An 8,174-nucleotide genomic window follows, 5' to 3' on the forward strand; every position below is an offset into this window, starting at 1 on the left:
TATTTTATTCATCATATCGAAAGCCAGGCAGCCTCTTTCTAATGAAGCCAGCGGACAGTTTGATGTTTGTGTACGATTTTGTGTGTGTGTGTGTGTGTGTGTGTGTGTGAGTGTGTCTGCAGAGTGGCAGGTGAGTGAGCTATCTGCAGTGCTCACACACTCACCCCCTGCTGTGTTTAATCAATACAATTCTGAATTCTAGTCTTCACACATGTGTGTACACACACACACACACACACACACACACACACACACACACACACACACACACACACACACACACACACACACACACACACACACGCACACATGCACACACACGCACACACACACACGCTCTGCAGTATCTTTCTGTAAGACACCAAGGGAATACTAAGTATGAGCAACTTTACACTTCTCCTCAGTGTATAAACAGTGCACACACTCACACACATATCAACACACAAAGAGAAACACACACACACACTTACGAAGGATGAATATGTGTTTATATGTGCTTCTTTATGGATGAGCGATGTGTGTGTCCATCAGGGGAGTATAATTAATTCTAGTCCATCTCGTCCACTGGGACAGCGGAATATCATGATTGAACGAGAGGTGTGTGTGTGTTTGTGGTTAGTGTGTGCGTGTGTGTGTATGTGTGTACAGGAAGCCTCTATAGGAGATTCAGAGCAACAACTAGATCGATTCAAGTTCACCCAGGATGGAAAGACAACTGTGGAGAGCAGCAAAACGCAATGAGAGTGAGAGGAACATATTTTATGATCATATTACTATCAAAACTTCACTCATTATCAGGGCTTGATTTAAATCTTTATTTGCAGCTTCAATTTTGGGGGAAAAGCTAAAGTTTAATAATTTTTCAGCAGGTCTTTGGACTGACAACAACTAAATTACAGTTTTTTGCCTCCATCTTAGAAAATGTGTATCTTAAGACATAAGAGCCTTTAATTCGAAAGAAACATGCTAAAACATATCTTTGAAATGGAAATAATGAATTAAATGCAATGCTGTGATTAGGTGTATTTAAATTGGTTGTCTTGAAGTTACTACAAAGATCACAGAACAGTTTCAGTTGTTTTCTGTATTTTTGGTGATATCAGGCAATGCCAGGAAGTCCAAGAAAGTTAACTCTCTACTGTGCAACAAAGGCCCTGAGCTGATTTTAGATGGAAAACACAAAACAAATGGCAACCGAAGCCTCACCACTGTTTCTCCCTAAATCCTCTTATAGTGTTTATGTTGGGAGTATTGTGGTTAATTGGTATCCAGACTTCAGGTTTCTATCTGTGGTTCAGCTGCTCAGTGACATTTTTACAAGACTGCAGCATCCCCACTGCTGCAGTATTCTTCATGTCTCTTAGAGAGCACTAAACAACACCACAGGACACGGTGGGTTTGGAAAAGGTTTTTTTTAACACAGAAAATCTCAGTGAATATGTGAGTGGCCTGTGTTTAAGTCTGATAACAAGTGAATCCTGATAGTAACAGAGAAAATGTAGGACAGAAAATACAATACAATGTACATTTAATAGGAAGCATTCTGTAAGAAAATTACATTTTTGATGAAAGATACTAAAAAAGAAATCTTATTTTGGTATTTTTCATTAATTTATGACAAAGTGTGTGTTTATGGTTTTAGTTAAGGATAATTTAATTGTTGTGAGACTTTGAGACGTATTATTTTGGATTTAAAGCTTATTATTAATCATTTAAAAAATGTGTGGCATTATATTTTACAAAAAAACAAGAAAGCAGTTGATTGCACTTATCACCTAATAATCCTGGAGGGTAATAGGGCAGAAAGGTGCAGTTTCTTCAGTATAAATCTGACTCAAAAGCTATTTACGAATTGTTTCGAAGCCTCCCATCCCGTTCCTGCTGTCTACCTCGGTGTAAAAATAACTGTATTAAGGAAAAATGTAAAAATGGGCCACTTCGGGATGGAGGATAATTAAGGGGCGAACATGAAGCCAGTGTTTTTACCTGTCACACGCTTTTCCTCTTCTTCTTCCCCTGTTTCAAAATGTTTTCTGTCCCTCATGACACCTGCCCCCCCCTCCTTCCAATCCCCCCCACCCCACACACACACACAGACACACACACACACGAGTGCCACCACCAACCAACCAGCTCCCCTGCTGTGAGAGCAAACACTCACTGCACATGATCACCATGACGATATGGAAATATGAATTATGCATAAAGTCAGCCTCGCCTCGGCTGTGGGTACAAAGCCGTGTGGGTGATATTCTCCTTTCAGATGATATGGGAAATATCCCCTTAGTATTAATAATATAATAATCTATTCTCCCCCTCCATTCTCTGCTGTGGTACTCCTCACCATTTGTTAGGTGTTCTACACGTCTAATACCCCCAAACACAAGGAGCCATTTGCAAATTTAATTCAGAAAATATTTGAACACTGAGTGCGTAATATTAAAATTAGCACAAATGATAAAACATTGCACTCAAACTCTCAGCTTAATCACAGAAACGCAGAAGTAATTTCACTATTGCCCTTTAGTAGACTCTTTTGGCGTTGGGGGTGAATGCAATTATAATCTGCTGACTCTGCGTTTCTAAATGTTCTTCACTGTGTCATTCCAAGGTCACAGTGCAAATTAAACATTCCCACAAAGAGAGCAGAAAATAGGCAAAGAAAAATGTAATAGAATGCCAATATGTTGTCTATTGTTTATCAATTTGAGGCCAGATTGTATTATAGGAAACAGTTTCATCAGCTGAGCATTCGAGGGCTCCTGACAGTATGAAACAGCTTTTTGTGTCTAAACCCTGGCAGCAGCCATCTATCTAACAGGCCGGCTATTATTAGATATTTGTCTAATACGAATTTGACAGTGAGATTATTGAAGTAGCAACACATCCAGTGTTGACAGACAGACAAAAAAAACATGTCTCGCTATATTTGCCAAGAAAAAAAGCAGCTCCTAGAAGACAAAATAAAACAGAAGAGGCCCGGAAAGGCTCTGAAACACAGTGAATATGTACAGTACATAAAACACTCAGCTAAATGTGGTTAACTGGAACTTATTGCCATGTTTACATACTGTAGATATTAGCCAATGACCAGAACCATCTGTGAGGCACAGTAACACAAAATAATGACTGAAAATGACTGGAACACACAATAATTGAACAAAAGCTGCTCTATTTCAGTTGGCAACATCCAGCCATATTAAGAAAAATCACATTAAATTTTGGCTGGTGTTTATATTTGCAACAGAAGCATTCAGCAGGCAAAGAGGAATGACCATAATACTCTGAGTTCACCTTTGTCAATCAAATAACAGAATTGAAATAATATTTTTTCCCTTTTGCTTTACTTAAAATCACCTTTCTCCTACAATGCATTCAGATGTCACTGATGATTAATAATGTCTTCTTCTAAATTATGTCATTATTATGGTCATCATTCTTGAAATTATGGAATCTTGTTTGCAGATTGTTATACTTTCCAAAAAGTTTTGAGATTTTCTGATTTGAAAAGAAACAATAATTTGAATGAAACCCAACAGTACAATGACTCAATTCAATACGTGCAAATGACAGAGACTAATGTGCACTGGTTCTCTGTATTTGTCTATGTAGAATTTGTATTCATATGTCTGTATTTTAATCACAATAAAAAACCAAACATTTTCCTTAGAATAAAATCTTTTCTTTGTAAACAGTGCTGTCTGACAAGTGATAAACTGTGAATTATCCTATAAATGTAAAGATATTCACATTGTAAACTGCAGTTAAAGTTTGTGATTTCCAAATAAAATTTTAAAAAATAACCTTGTACAAAACCACAGTTTTCCTAAAATAAAAATTGTTGCAAAATGCTTACCACAGTTTAGAAGACAGAGTATCCAAGATGTCAGCCGGCTGGATTTATTCATGAAGATGTTGTTTTAGTTATTAGGTATTAGGTTTTCTGCATGTTTTCCATTGTGAACTATAAAAACAAAACTATTTTTATAACTCATTAACATCACTGGAGCTTTAAAACTTACACATAATGCAAACATGTTATTTTACTGTCCAAGTTTTGAATGTAATGCCATTAAATGACACTCCCAGCATGTTTTTTCAGCATTTGTTTGTGTATAAATACATGGCATTACTGCTTTTTTGATGTTGTAAGGCCTTAATGCTATACATTAACGGTATAAATCCGTCTAATTATCTGCTCAGTGTGCTGGAGTTGAGCTACACACTAAGCAGAGATGACAGAAACATGAGCAGGTGTGGATGTGCTCGTGTGTGTGTGTGTGTCATTGGGGAAGGTGCTGCCTGCTGACACCTCCTCAGTATGTAAGAACCATCTCTCACGCTGCATTATTTAAAGGTGAAAACTCAGACAGGAGGAGAGAAGAGGATGAGAGAGAGATTCAGGTGTCCTTCAACAACATACCTCTACAATGTGTCTGAATTATAAACCACTGAAAAACTTAGCTAATTACACGGCTCTCCAGCCTCGCCCCCATATGCTCGTCTCCCCTCTGCTGATTCTATTTGTTTCTCCACCGCATCCCCCATCTCTTTCCTCTGCACCTCTCTCCTGCTGGAGCGAACAACTTGCCAGGAGAAATATGATTAGCACAGCGGAGCGCAGAGAACCACAGTTTGCAGGAGAAGTGACATACACATTCATTATTCCCCAGCTGTGCTTTGACAGAAAGAAATGAGGGAGAGAAGGAAAGGTGAGGCAGAGAGACGGGGTGTGACTGATAATAATATTGGGGCAGATCAGCAGCTCACTGATGGCTAATTTAGTTGGTTTCTGTGCAGAGTTGGTCTGATCCCCCTTTGTGTTCGCCTGGGTTTCTTCCCACAGTCCAGACACTGACAGGTCAGAGGGACTGCAGAGTCTAAATTGCCCCTGAGTGTGACTGTTTGCCTATTCGTGTTCTCCTTATGAAGCACTGGTGACCTGCTTAGTCTCCCTGTCCTCCACTCTGTGCATGCTGGGGAAACCTCCTGCCCATCTCCAATGTAAGCAAACAATGCAACATGTCAGCAAGCACTCAATAATTCTCATAATCACTCATGAAAAATGTGTCTAAATCAATTCAGCAGCAAATTGCAACACATTTCAGAGATTAGGCAGGTGGAAAAAATACCAAAAAAGACAAAAATATTCAGTTTTTTTCAGATTTTCCTCCAAAATGTAATCAGAACTTCTTTCTTGAGTTCAATGTAGTTGGCAGCATCTTTCCATTGGTCATTCATGCAGTGCAAACTCCCACAAGCCTCCTCACATAACATCTGTCTGTATTTAAAGTTTAAAACAGTCTGAACTGAGCTATGATTTCCATCTTGTTTTAACAAAGAGACACAGAGCAGTAAAAATTAAAGCAGCAACACAAATAAGAATAAAATAATCTGATTAACAGTTCAGTGTCCACTTAATGTTGATGGAACTGCAGGGTCTTTGACACAAAGCGAAACTCAGAAACTGTATTGGATGTGAAAGCTATTATCAACTGATGATGCAATCTCAAGTCATTACTTCAAATAACTGCAAGTAACTTTTGAAAAGTTAGTTTTTTTTTAGTTGCAACTGAATGAAAGCAAAAAGAAAAGGGCAGGGAGGAAGGCTAGAAAAAGAGAAAACAGAGACTTCTGGAGAATGACGGATTGCAGGAAAAGACCAGAGGGGAGGGAGGGAGGTGGAGAGAGCCGAGTGGTTTTAGGCCGGTGAAAGCCAGCAGGTCACAGAGGTTCCCTTTAAATTTAGAACAAACCACAAACGCTGAATGTCTACTCCAAAGGGCTGAATGACTGATTATAATGGCTGCCTGCTTCGATCTCATCCCGTCAGTCTCTCAGCACTGCTTTCTTAAGCATGCTGTGACTGGTGAGCTAACATGTGGGCAAGCCTACAATTTACAATTACAATTTAGGCATTTAGCTGAGGCCCTTATCCAAAGCGACTGACAATAAGAGCAGCAGAGGAAGAAAGGCCATAGTGTCTGTGATTCCTGTGATCCTCAGCACTTTGGTAAAGAGTGAAGGACAACAACACAATCCAAAGAACTTAAAAACAGGTGCAGTGTCAGAATAGTGAAAGCACGAGCAGAGAGGCTAACATGACAACAGGACATTTCCCACGAATCAACACTGACACTGTGCTTACACACTGTGATAATACAGCCATTTTATTTACAAATGAACTGACTTTGGCTTCAGATTGTCAACAGGATTCATGCTGTATTTATTTTAGAATGCTGATATTATTTTTCTGATTTGTTTATGTCATAAAGCCAATAGCAAGTGATGCTGAGGGACAAGTTGTTGCTGTTTCACACACTCATGCGCTTACTCTGGTTATTTTTTGATGAATTAAATATATCAACAATAACAGCTTTTGTATGAAACTGTAACAATGTGGTGAAAAAAGAAGAAAAAACCCTCAGCAGGTCAAGACACAGCGAACTATTTCCTCAAGGTAGAAAATAATGACAGCAATGTTTAATTTTATGTCAAGGTCAAGCTGCTTTAATGCTGACTACTGTCAAGAATCTTTAATCGACATTCATCAGCTCCTCCATCTTTAAAGGCAACAGCAGAAGATTCACCATCACTCCTCCTGTTGCTTCAGCTAATATTCTTTACTACAGCCTAACAAATGTCTGCATTCTGCTTGAAAATAAATACAACAGTTGCCACATGTCCTCCTGCTAAAAGAAGATCAATAATCAGTATTTATCTGCTTTATTTCCAGGTGTTGAACACAGACAGTTTCTGCTCTCTAACCTCTACAACACAGCAGAAACCCACAAACACTCTGCAGCATCACACACACAGAGATCACTGCCAGCTTCTGCAGTGATCTGCCATAAACCATGAAAAAAATCACTTTAACATGCCTTTTTATCATTTTCTGTAAAACCAACAAATTCATAAAGACATATTCTATATCGTATGAACTCTAAATGTCATTTAAAAACAAAAAAAGACTAAATATCAATGCCCCAGAATGACATTGTGACTGCAAATAAGTTTCCAGGCAAATTTAGTGGTGTATACACGCAGAGCTAACATCAATAAATAGATTTTCTCTTTCTTCTTTCCTGTGTAAATGTCAGCAGTTTGTTTTACCTTGCTTGCCTGGCAGAAAAACATCCTGTTAAAATACTGTTTTTAACCAAACTTGAAAACTGCATTGATTGGCTACAGGAGGTTTGTGTCTCCTCCCTTTTTAAGGTATATAGCTGAGAAACCTGTTGTTTTCTTTCACTATATCTTTTTATTTAAATGAGACCTGAAGCAGGAGAGATGCTGCAAAACAACCCAACGACCCATGACATAATCAAGTTTTAATTTATCATTCAGGTCCTCTGGTATCAAAAATCTAATATCTGCTGCCTCCACAGCACTACAAATGCATCAATTAAAGAGTAAGAATAAAAGCAAAATATTAGATCCCGAGGATAGGATCTAATAAGCAGGATATTAATTTTAAAACCTCATATCTAACAAAATATGAAACCAAACACTTTTCTCACAGTAAAAATGTCTGCCCATACTAAATCACTACAATCTACACTGAAAAAACTATCTAATTTATATTTATCAAGATTATCTCTAAAGGGAATGCAAAGAAAAGTTTTCTTATCTAAAATAAACAGCAGCTAGTTTACTGGACTTTTTAATTTTGTTCACTTTTTATTGCTAATAAGAAATTATATTGCAAATACAAAATTACTAGTGGGAATTACTCATAGATTTATCAGTTTAGCTGTAAGCAAACTGATAGTTTCTGCAAATATCCACAAGATAAATTTCTTGCAAGCAGGCAGCATTTCTAAGAATTGGAGAGCATAAAAAACATCAGAAGAAAGCAGAACAAAACCGAAAGGAGCAGGTACTCACTCGGATAGATGCAGGAATAGCCCCCAAAACACATCACTAAAATGCAGAAATCTGTCTACTATCCTGTCAGAGTGCAAGCTAGTTGCCTTGGCCCTGGCTGGGCGTTATTTGTGAGCCAAATCCTTAAAGAACAAGAAGCTTTCTCTGTGCCTAAACCTGCCGACAGACAGGGGGCTTTGAAGGCCCCCAACTGAGCTCGGCACAGAGCTTTGAAGCCAACTGAAAACTCTGCTTTATGGGACTAAAATGAAAGCGAGGAGAGGGGGAAAGTTATAAAAAGCAGAGAA

The 8,174-nt window shown here is 38.3% G+C and overlaps 1 protein-coding gene across 1 annotated transcript in view; it reads right to left on the reverse strand.

The window, feature by feature from the left end:
* Window positions 1-7,909, reverse strand: part of ctnnb1 (catenin (cadherin-associated protein), beta 1) — a 40,534-nt gene extending 32,625 nt beyond the window's left edge. Inside the window, exon 1 of the mRNA XM_051957421.1 lies at window positions 7,888-7,909. The gene's annotated coding sequence lies outside the window, so the exon portion shown is untranslated. The remainder of the gene's footprint in view (window positions 1-7,887) is intronic.
* Window positions 7,910-8,174: the final 265 nt, after the last annotated feature.

Source organism: Acanthochromis polyacanthus, chromosome 12 (genome assembly GCF_021347895.1).
Source record: "Acanthochromis polyacanthus isolate Apoly-LR-REF ecotype Palm Island chromosome 12, KAUST_Apoly_ChrSc, whole genome shotgun sequence".
Lineage (NCBI taxonomy): Eukaryota > Metazoa > Chordata > Actinopteri > Pomacentridae > Acanthochromis > Acanthochromis polyacanthus.